The 12,010-nt window shown below is 38.6% G+C and overlaps 1 protein-coding gene across 1 annotated transcript in view; it reads left to right on the forward strand.

Annotated features, from left to right (window-relative positions):
- The window catches only part of CCDC102B (coiled-coil domain containing 102B), a 191,617-nt gene that overhangs the window by 57,447 nt on the left and 122,160 nt on the right, over nucleotides 1-12,010 (forward strand). Inside the window, 2 exon segments of the mRNA XM_042962700.1 lie at nucleotides 1,942-2,072; nucleotides 2,272-2,361. The gene's annotated coding sequence lies outside the window, so the exon portion shown is untranslated.

A 12,010-nucleotide genomic window follows, 5' to 3' on the forward strand; every position in this document is an offset into this window, starting at 1 on the left:
TGATACCCTAATGCAGAAAGACTGTATGAATGACTGTGTTTGACAGGTGTGAGTAGAGTGTGTGTGTGAGAGAGTGGGGGAGGGAGGGAGACATGGGGGACGGGTAATAATAAAGCTATTAAATTTTAGTAAGATAAGCCTTTGAGGTCATCTAGTCTAATTTCCTGACTATATGTATATGGGGAAAACAAGTCTTGGGTTGTGGGGTCCCTTTCCCCAAGGCCACAGCTGACAGATGGTCACCTTGTCAGTACTCCATCACTCCAAACAATGGATCTCAAGTGATAGCAGTTTGCCCCTCAGCGTATGTGTAGCAATGTCTGGAAATGTTTTTGGTTGTCACGACTTGGGTGTGCTACTGGTAACTAGTGGGTAGAGGCCAGGGATGCTGCAAAACAACTTATAATACACAAAACATCCTCACATCACAGGGTTATTTGGTCCAAATGTCAACAGTGCTGAGTTTGAGAAATTCTTCCAAAGCATGAAGTACATCACACGCCATTATTAGCCAAGGAAAGGATCATTTACTTCTGCTATGAGCTTGGTCAAAATCCAATGAGTAAATTTTTAATTTCTCATAGCTAGGTATTTCCAAGGAAAATTCCTGAAACATTCAGTCACAAAGATAAATTCATTATAGTTTCACCAAATCTCACAAAGACGAATGTTTCATATGCTTATTATAAGCCTAAGTAATACCTCTAGTTGTATTTGTCAGAGGCTGAGTGTTGGTACCAGAACAAGATCACAAGCGCAAAGTGACTACTTAGAGGGGTAGCAAAATAAGTCCTGTCATCAGACTGGGCCATGCCAACATTTGCTTAGTGTTCCCATTTAGAATATCAAAATTTGCTTCAAAACTATTTTCTAGGCATTGGAATTGGGCCAACATAACCACTTTTTAAAATAATTCACAACTAATGATAGCTTTAGTTTATTTAGTATTAACTACTCTTTAGCGCTTTGTTTCCATTGCCTCCTTACCCTTAGGATCCACCGTCCATGACCCACTGTTTTACAGTGATGGAACTGAGGCTCAGAGACAGAGCTCCCTGAGCACGCCCAACCAACGCTCAAACCCAAGTCTGTGATTAGGATCTCTTCTTTTTGAAGTTTTATTAAGTAGAGATCAGATTTATTTTTCTTACAGTTTTTTTCTTAACCTTTCCCTTAACTGACAAAATACAAATAAAGCTGGCTTTGTGTTACTACTCCGACATTGTCATAGAAAATAGACGATGTGTTTGTAAAGAAATTCTGGACATTGTGAGGCAATAATTCCTCCTTCTAAAAAGTGAGAGGGAAGAAAATATTTTCTGTAATGCTGCAATAAGACTCGTATATGGACACGAGGATTTAAGTGACTCATGTGTGTGAGTAGGTGCAAGGTAGTGTAATAAAAGGTGGTGGCTAACCCCCCTGGTCTGTCTTGATGAAGGAAAGACATATTTGTAAGAATCATAATGGACTCTGATTTCGTGCATATGTGTTTCTAATCTATCGTTTCAAACCACTTAGTGCATTTCAATAAGAGCCAAACTGCCTTCCTTGCAAGACACTTCCAGTTAGGGAGACAGTTATGATGCTTTTGAGTAATTCTACAAATATTGGTAAAGCCATTAAAATTGGAGCAATTAAGATTTAGCAGTACAACTGAATTCAAGTGGTGACTCAGGTCCACAAAAAATCTTTCCCGTTCGTCTTACTTTGCCAGTGTTTCTCTATCGCACTTTGTCAGTGAAAGGCACGTATGTGTGATGTTGCCATTATTGATTCTTCCGATGTATAAAAGTAGGAAAAAACCCCAACAGTATGAAGAATTTAAAAATCACTGTATACTTATTGTTTTAAAGGTGTATCTTTCTGATTTATTTTCTCGGTAAGTTATCCAATTCTGAGTTACTCTCATTATTTTTGTTTCTTTCATTGCTTTCACAGAACATCCATTCATCCATTATTTATGCATTTGTACCTTCATCACTTATCCATATATTTGCGTATCTGCTAGAAACTCAAAGACAAGTACAATATTGTGTCCTTAAAAGATTTACAGTTCCCTGAGGAAACAGGTAATTAAGTGCATGAATATCACCTTTGACTGTAGCATTCACTTTCTGTGGGAATCAGGAGATGCCTTGCAGAGATTGTGAGAAATAGCTGTGAAATTAGGTAAAGGTTTTGATGGGGCTTTCCAACCTTACGGCTTCTTCTGAACTCCCCAGTTAGCTGATAGGGATCTGATTAATATGTTCCCCGTTGTTTTTCCAGTTAGATAGTGTTATAACTGTCCCTGGGCCTGGAGCTCCCGATCTAATCAATAAGGCCACCGGAGCAGACCGAAGACAGTGGTTTAACCAGGTGAGTTCTTTTCTCTCTATCACCAAATGCCTGCACAAGTCCGGTCATGGTCCTGGCTGCTTCTGCCATTTTCAATGTGGCTTTCATCTGAATTATGACCTCATGACCTCACGATCAAGTCATGCTTCTCCATCTCCAGCTTCCTATCCTTGTTCAAGTAAGGATAAAGAGAGAAGTGAAATGGAAGGGTATCCATGTAAGGAAGACAAAACTTTTCAAAAATGCTTATCAGGTTTCCACTTATGTTTTACTGCCCAAACTACCACATAGCTAAGTGTGTCTGTAATGGGAGTCTTGGTGACATAAGCTTTTTTTTTTTTTTTTTTTTTTTTTTCCCAACTGTAGGGAGGAATCAGAGAAATAATACTAGGTAGGTAAGTAGCAGACTTCTTAGGGACAACCTAATATATAGAATAAAATTGGAATGCACACATATAAAAAAAATCAGCTTTCACTGATGTGTGTCGAGTGCCTTAAGATATTGAGAACTTGGGGCTCCTGGGTGGCTCAGTTGGTTGAGCTTCCGACTCTTGGTTTCAGCTCAGGTCATGATTCCAGAGTCGTGGGATCGGGCCCCTCGTCAGGCTCCGTGCCGAGCGTGGGGACAGCTCAAGATTCTCTCCTCCCTCTGTCCCTCTCTGCTGCTCACATGTGCTCTCTCTAAAAGGTATTGTAAACTTGCCAAGAAATGAAAACTCTAAGGCTGAATTTTCTCCTTCTTTTCTTATACTCCCCTTGGTTGTTATGGAATATTGAGCATTAAGATAATGCAGATGTTTGTGCACCCATGTGTGTTTGAGTATGTGAGCCATGGTGGCGATGTACTATTTGAACTAAGATAGAGACATTGGATAACTTTGTTTCCATGATGCTGGTAGGTCCTATCAGTCAACAAAGCATTTGTGAGCCAGACTTGGCAATAAGCACAAAGCAGGATCCCATTCCACTTTATCTCAAGAGAAGTGAGGTTGTGTTGGAAAATGAGAAGAAACCCTACAGATATAGTCAGATTTTACTGATCAGTGATTTATCAGCTTGAAAGTAAAAGCTCATGTGGTAAAACAAAAGTCTGATTGGTGTGGATTCAAAAGAGATGAAAGGAGATGAAACGAAGACAGAGAAATGGACAGTTCTTTCAGGTTTTAGTATAAAATAAGTTATGATGTGTGAAGGGTGGAGTGGTATAAAGACTAGGGAATAAGAGAAAGGTTTCTAGCTTGACAGACTGCACGGATGGCAACATCATTATTTTAGATCAAGAATAAAAGATACAACAGGAGAGGTTTTGGAAGAAATATAAGAGATTTGCTGTTTGGAAATTATGGATTTAAGTGGCTCCTAGTGCCTATTCTCATTAGACTATTAGACATGCAGATCTGAAGCTTGATATTCTATTATGGGCTGGCCATATGTGTTTGGGAATTAAATGTATATTAGTTTATTTGCTAGGGCTGTCATAACAATTTACCACAAACTTGGTGGCTTAAAACAATAGATATTTGTTATCTCACAGTTCTGGATTATAAATGTCCAAAACCAAGGTGTCAGCAAAGCCATATTCTCGCTAAAGGCTCTAGGGGAGGGTCCTTCCTTGCCTCTTTCTAGATTCTGGTGGTTGCCAACAATCGTTGGCTTACAGATGCATCATTTCTATCTTTGCCAATGCATTCACATGGAATTTGCCCCTGGGTGTCTGTTTCTAAATTTCTCTCTCTTTAGAAGGACACCAGTCATTGGACTAGGGCTCACCCTAATCCATTCGACCTCATTTTAGTTTGATTACCTCTGCAAAGACCCCATTTCCAAATAATGTCACATTCACAGGGTCCAAGGGAGAGGACTTCCACACATCTTGTCAGAAGACACAATTTAACACACAATGATGTATGAGTGGCAAAAGTGGCCACAGAAACAAATGTGATCACCCAGAAAGAGGGCTCGGAGTGAGAATAGGACCAGTGATAGTCCCTTGGAAGCACTCCACCTTGAAAACTAATAAAGGAGGGTATGGGGATATGGTACAGTCAGCAGGACAGAACAAATAATCCAGAAAAAACTGTATTCTGACAAATATATTGTAAAGAAGAGATTTGATAAGAGGGTCAAAAATCTTTAGAGATTTCAGGTAGCACGAGCAGTAGGAATAGGCCATTGTAACTCTTGCTAAATATGGAGAGGGGCAAATTTTGAGACAGGCAAATAATTTAGGATACTGCAGCAATCCAGGCAGATCCTGATGGCTGCCTGAACCAGGATTTGGCAGTGGGAAGAGAGAGGACTGAGCATATTACTGAAGTAAAGTCAGAGCGAACTGGTCCTGGATTGGGTGTAGACTAGGAGTCAGAGATTACTTCCAGGGTTTTTCTTTAGCAAACTATAAGACTGGGTTGCCGTTACTGAGATAAACAATGCAGTGAGCCCATGGAGAGAAGATGATTTCAGTTTTAAATATGTTGATGACATATCTGTTACATTTTCTAGTGGCAGGGTCTAGAGTGCTGGTGCATGTAAGTGTCGGAGACTCAAAAGAGAATTGAATCCAAAAACGAAGATACTTGAAAGTCATTTGAAAGGAAAGATAATAGCTCAAATCATGAGAATGGATGACATTATCCAGAGAGGTAATAGACTTACATGGGAAAATATCTGATGTACACAGAGCGATGGGAAGGAAAAGAAGCACCACCGAAGAGACTGGGGAGAGCCAGCGAGAAAGGTCAAGAGGAAGAGGAGAGTATTGTGCTAGGATAGAGAAGAGCGTCTCCATGTTGGCAGGGGTGTGAACAGCAGTGTCAAAGGCTATGGAGATGACAGGTACAATGAGTGCTAAGAGGAGTCTAGAAACTTAAAAAAACCCAAATATGCATGTATGTGAGTGCAAATGTGTGTGTTTTCAGAGAGTCACTTTGGTGCATTAAAGGGAGTAAATGGCAGATGAAATGGGGTTTTTGGAAAGAAGTTTTTCAACTACCTGACCATGAAATGGAGGGGAATGGTAGCTACAAATGAAAATGAATTGACTTATGGACGTAAGCGAAATGGGCTGAAGCCTTGACAGTGTTTAAAATCTCCTGGGGAGATTGCAGACAGAAGGAGAGCTCAGAGGAAGAGGAGAGAGAAAGGTGATTGAGCACATCTCCGGAAAAGACCGGGGAAAGGAAACCTGAGCTCAGAGGATTAGTTCCTTTTCTACAGGAGAATGTCACCTCTCTGTTGCATTGGGATGTAAGGGGGAAGGATGCTGTTAAGTGGAAATGGATGGCAAACATATTATTCAGCTAAGAATGGTCATCCACACTAAGGAGGGAGAAAGACTAAAGGATCTGAAGACATTAACTCTTCGTTCAAGTGCTGTTTCTGTGCTATTTATGAGGAATGTGCTCATTGTGTTTCTTGTGCCCTTGCCTCTTTCTTTGGGCATTTAGTGCTCGTAGTGTCAACCAGAGAAACTCTGTGGTCTGCCACCACCCCTTCCTCAGAGTGCTTCCTGACAGCTGGGTCGTGTCCCTGGAAAATCACTCCTTCCCTCCCTGCCCCCAGGCAGCCAGAGGGCTCTCCCTAGGGGGCTCTGGAGATGCAGCTCACAAGTCTCGCCACATGACTGAAATCCACGGTTTTGACATACAGTTTTTGTATCATGATTTACTGACTTGAATATTCTATTAAATAGTCTTTCTTTTTTTTAGCAACCTAATAAAAATCTTCCTGGACCAATGATATTTTCTATTGTTCCTGTGATCTGTAGTATAATCTCTCTTTAAATCTTATGGATAGATAGATACTTCGTTTCTTTCTTCTTGGCCATCTTGGTTTTTTCTATTAGTATTACAAGTTATACCCATTGCTGTTAAACACTTGTGGATGAAGGAGTGGGTATTTTCTTCCTTTTTCACTCACAGTACGTGGTTTCAAATGGGTTGGATGGAAGGCTTTGGGTAACCATACTTAGTTAGGGAACATTAAAGTGATTTCATTTTGGTTCGCTTACTTGTGATCCAAAGAGGGTGTTGTATTGGTTTTGATAAAACTTCACAACCAATGGGAATCTTTTTTGAGTTAGTGCGGAGTGGCCTTAATGCTGGAAATAATCCTGTTGGCCAGGACCCCAGAGCTATACAGATGAGAAAAGGATGCAGGAAATTCTGTTGTTTACACATGTGTCTGTAGCACTGAGCCGCTGAAGCAGCCCAGCAAGCCCAGAGGGTAAGATGCCTAATAACCTTGTGGTTTTCTATTTAATTATGACATTTTCCTGCTGGAGCAGAGCATGTGGTATTCTCGGAGCAAAGAAAGACAGTTGCTTATAAGATGCAGAACAAAACTACTGTAGGTCTGGGAAACAGAGGGATTAGGAGTTTCTTCTTAAAGTGGACTTGGTTCCTTCCCTCTTTCTTCCATTTTCCACTGTTGGTATTATTTATCCTGACAGCTTGCCATACTTTTCCTGTTTTCAAAAAATAATATACTAAGCAAAACTCAGGTAAGAATTTCAACTCTAAATTTAGAAAGTTATAGATTATGTTGATATTAAAACTTTATTTTGTAGTTCAAATGAATATGAGTTAGTCAATGTGCTGGAAGTAACCTATATTCTTAGAGTTTTAGAACAATGTAAAACTGTTATGCAAACCCTCATAATTCTGCCTCATGCATTCAGGGTTATTTTCATTTTGATGGACAGTCCTCATACTGAATTCCTGCTATTGTTAACAGAAAAGTATACTTCAAAGTTACCTGGGTTGTATGGAAGAGATATGGCATAGAATCAAACGATAAACTCCTGTACATAATAGAGAAGAAATGGATCTTTAACTATATGGAAAGCAATTGTAGAATTGAGGAGGGGAAAATGATCTTTGGAAACCATTTGGAAATGTTTGCTTATGTTTCCCACAAACATAAATTGTAAAATGAACGCTAAGTGGAGAAGTCTATTAAATAGAAATATAAGGAAGATATTCTTTTAAAAATGTAATTAGAAACCTGTAACATATGCTGTTGAAATATATAGTGATATTTCTTGATATTCTCATTTACATCAATACTAGCTTTCTATTTTCTGATCAGGTGAATACACTTTTGCTAATATTTTTGTGGAGTAGGATACTGTTACAACTTTTGATTAAATGCCTTGTTTTTTAATCATTTCATTGTTGAATATCCTTGCATATACATTAAATATTCCTGAATTATGACTTTTGTCCACATTTTTACATAGGCATTAGATTAAGAAGGGATCTTAAAAAGCTAGTGATATAGTATCTGTATAGCTTTTCTGTGATTTTTCAATATTGATTTTAGATATCAATAAATCTATCTGCATGATATTTAGAAAAATGCTTTATGTGAATTGCTTTTTTTCCCAAAACTTTAAGAAATAGTTTTCTTATAAAATAATAGATTGTATAATGGTCCCCCTTTTACATTCTTCATGTTTTTATTGGATTCAGTAATTGCTTGATCACTGGGATATAGTTGCCTAGTGCTTTGCAATGGCTGTGGCCTTGAAATTTATGAAGGTTTCCTCTAATCATTAGAGCCACAAATATAATGGTGGTGATTCTTTAAAATTAAAAAATGATATAAGAACAGTTTCTATGTGAAGAAGTACTGTTTCTTCCGGGCTGATACCGCAAGGTTAATTGAATTTTTCTATAATGGCAAAACCTTCAAACATCCTCTTTTTAGCAAGATTTTAGAGAAACCTTGAGAGAAAAGTCCAGCTCCCTGAGCTGAGTCTTGAAACATCCATGGAACTTAGATAAGTGCTGAAAAACAAAAAGATCATCCTACTTTGTAGTAATAGTTGGGGCAAAGAGTTTTGAGCATAAATTAATATGAAGCAGGGAAGGTTAGGGATGAGCTTCATCGGAGAAGAAATAAAACGGACCTTTGTGAGTAGCAGATATTGTGCTGAATAGATAGAACAGGACAAAGTTACGAAGCACAAAGCACTGTATACTCTGAATACACAGAGTAATTTTGCCCCTGTATATTATGCAGTGGGGACAACTGCAAGTTTCTGAAGAGATGAGAGTATTTATTCGTCTTTGCTTTGTCATTGTTGTCGTCATCCTCCTCCTCCTCCTCGCCCTCCTCCTACCAGCAAAGAATAATGTTTCCTTGTAAGATGATTTACATACATACCTATGATCCTGACAGTTGTGTAATAGAATGAACTTCACTTTACGGAGTACCTTCATTTTATACGTGAAGAAATTTGATGTTCAGAAATGTTAAACGATTTCTTCAAAGCCACAGATATAGTAAGTTTTGGAGCTAGGATTCCCAATAATGTCTTTCTGGCTCCAGAGCTATTTCCACTCTGCTCCACTGGTATTTTAGGAATGTGAATCTGGCCGGAGTTAAGCAGAGTGGGTTAGGATGGCTCTGGGGTAATAGAGTGCAGGGATGAGGCGGCAAGACAGCATCCGTAAATCCAAGCTAATCGCAATTTTCTCAGGTGGTCGGCTCTCGCCTTTGGGAACAGACAGAATAAATTGATACTGAAAATAAGCAGTTTTTATATTTAAATTGGCCGTTCTCGTATTCAACTCTTAGGTTTTCCTCTCATTTCCTTGGTGTCATGTTCAAAGAAGATGTCTTTTGACTTCTCAGAGGAAATTTAAGCATTGATTTTCATCAACTATCACGTATTCATAAATGAAATGCATGAGGTTACTGGAAATGATATGGGGAACACATTGGCCTTCTTTTGTTTCTTTTTGATGTGTGATATGATTGAATGCTTAGTGACCACACCTTCTTAAAATTATGGGAAGACTCAACTATTATCAAAGAAAAGTATCATGTAAGTTTTTTTTTTTTTTTTCCAATATGTGAAGAGCATCTATCTGTTGCTGGCAGTGTGGAGTACTGTACATTTGTAGTAAAGATAATAAACCCTGTTTAACATTTTTCCTCATATGTCTAAACCTTAAACATACTTTACTTTTTCTTTAAATAAAATATTTTATATATACATATATAATATATACATATATAATATAATGGTGTCTATGCTATCATTTTACAAATGTACTATCTGCTGTTTTACAAGTTTATTGTTATTTAAGTGGGCTTTATTGGAGTAATGCCTTTTGGCCATATGCCCAAACAGATGAAGATAGTTGAAATGTAAAAGTTCATTCCTTTAAATTTGTCATTACTAAAACAATAAGTACATTTGTCAGTTCAGATACTTTCACCACTGACCTTATGACATTTCATTTTAATTAAACAGGTCTAGGCTGTATTCCAAGATTATCTTTTATAGAGGGTCTTTTGCATACCAAATGCCTGGAGCTCAACGTTTGGTCCCCAGTGCCCTGATCAACTCTAGATGCACAGTTGTTACCAAGTGTTGGAAAAAGGAAAACTGGGTATCTTCATTATTTTAACAAGTTTGTTTGTTTATTTATTTATTTATTTATTTATTTATTTTCAGAGAGAGAGAGAGAGAATGTGTTTAAATATGAGCAGGGGAAGGGTAGAGAGAGATAAAAAAGAAAAAAATCTGAAGGGTTCCCAGCTGTCAGCACAGAGTCAGACGCAGGGCTCTAACCCACGAACCACAAGATCATGAGCTGAGCCAAGATCAATCATGACCTGAGCTGAAAGCAAGAGTTGGACATGCCTTCAGCCCCAGAAAACTGAGTATCTCACTGGCGGAAAGCAGCCTATCAAAGAGAAGATGAGTTGTGCTCAGTGTCATTCTATTAAAGTCATAGCTTTACAGAGGATTACTAATATTTTCATATATGTAAATATCTGGGTGATTTATATTTGATGATATTTGCCAAGAGTTGCTATGTAGAAAAGATACAAAGCTATTTGATGTTAAACAACTGGTAGAAGCATTTTTTTTTTTTTTTTTGGTAGCTGAAGACAGAAGTACCCTTTGAGTAAAAAACATATTCATTGCAGACCCCCAGAGCAGAACGAGGAGCAGTACTGGGTGGGGTAGGAGGGGAACCATGGGACAGAAGTCTTTCAGAAACCAAGTAAATGAGTCATTCCGGAAAGATGAAATGGCCAGTTAACTAAAATACGACTGATTGGTCAAAGAAAACAGGAGTTGGGCGCCTGGGTGGCTCATTTGGTTGAGTGATAGACTCTTGATTTCAGCTCAGGTCATGATCTCACGGTTCATGAGTTCAAGCCCTGCTTTGGGTTCACTGCTGTCAGCGCAGAGCCTGCTTCAGCTCCTCTGTCTCCCTGTCTCTCTACCCCTCCCCTGCTCACTCTCTCAAAAATAAATAAATATTAAAAATAAAGACTAAAAAAAAGAAAACAGGAGTTAGCTATTAATTAGATTTAGCAATTTAGAAGTCATTGATTTCTGTTTTGGTAGAGATCTAGGCTTAAAACAGAGTGAGTTCAAGAAAGAAAGAGAGGAGTGAAAATATCTTCTAAAGCTTTTTACTGTAAAAAATGTCAGAGAAATGTGATGGCCCCTGCATGGGGATCAAGATGATTTTTGTTTTTCAGGTCAAAGGTATTATAGTATGCCCATTTGCTGATGAGAATGATTTAGGAAGGAAATTTAATTTGATTAAGTAGGAGAGGACATATTTGCAGGAGCTAAGTCTAAGTCAGTTAGAGGGGATTTACATGGAACATACAAACGGGAAGTTTGGCCATATGGGTATGGACGAGCCCGCCCTACAAGGAGGCTGAGGTAAGGGTATCCATCCACAAGACTGGTAGGTGTGGCAGAACTAGAGTATGGCAGTTGTCTTTTGATCACTTTTCTTTTGTCAGTGAAATAAAGAAAAAAAAAAGTTCATCAAGAAAGATGGAAGAGTAACAGAAGAAATGGGAAGTTTGGAGACAGAAAATGTGTGGAGTTGTTCAGGAGAACGGGGAAGTGAATTGATAAGGGAAACGTAGTACAGTTGGTGTGGCCGTGCTAGAGGCTTGTTTGATATTCAGAGTGAAGAATTTGAATTGAGACCCCATAGTGAAGGATGTTTTCTCTAAGGAATGCCGGGTGCTCAGATGTGTCTATAGAGGAGGCGGATAGTTGGATGCTATCCAGAATTGGAGTTTTCTAGGCAAGCACGGTTGAGAGAATGCCATTCTAGCTGAGAGGCATTTGCTAATAATGGAGCTCAGAAAAGGGAGGGCAGTGTCGATAGGAAGTAGATGACACACAGTTAGAAGGCAATAGGATAAGTTAGTAGGAGGTTCAAATTTGGTCAAAGAAGAGAGTCGTGGGGACAATAGAAGGTAATCAGAGAGGTGCTTAACATTGAAATGGGAAGAAATGTTAGTATGGTAAAGCATCTAGGGTATAGAACCAGCATGGGTGGGTGAGGTAAAACCATCAGAACTAATAGGAACTGAGAGAGGAGATTATTGTAAGGACACCGCATGTGAAAATATTTTGGACGTTAAGTTAGGTTTTTGTCCCTGAAAACATTCCATCCCTCACGTACCTTAATAGTCAGTACAACGGCTGGTTTTACTAGATGCATTTTATTATTAATGTTTCTGAATTTATTTCAATGTGGAAAACATTCCTGTTATAAAAATACATGGGAAAACATGATATTTCATATATGGCTCTTGCAATGGTATAAAGATAGATATCCACAAGTGGACACTAACTTTAATTTCCCATTCCCATGCTGAGACTCTTATTTTG

Source organism: Panthera tigris, chromosome D3 (genome assembly GCF_018350195.1).
Source record: "Panthera tigris isolate Pti1 chromosome D3, P.tigris_Pti1_mat1.1, whole genome shotgun sequence".
In the NCBI taxonomy this organism is placed as follows: domain Eukaryota; kingdom Metazoa; phylum Chordata; class Mammalia; order Carnivora; family Felidae; genus Panthera; species Panthera tigris.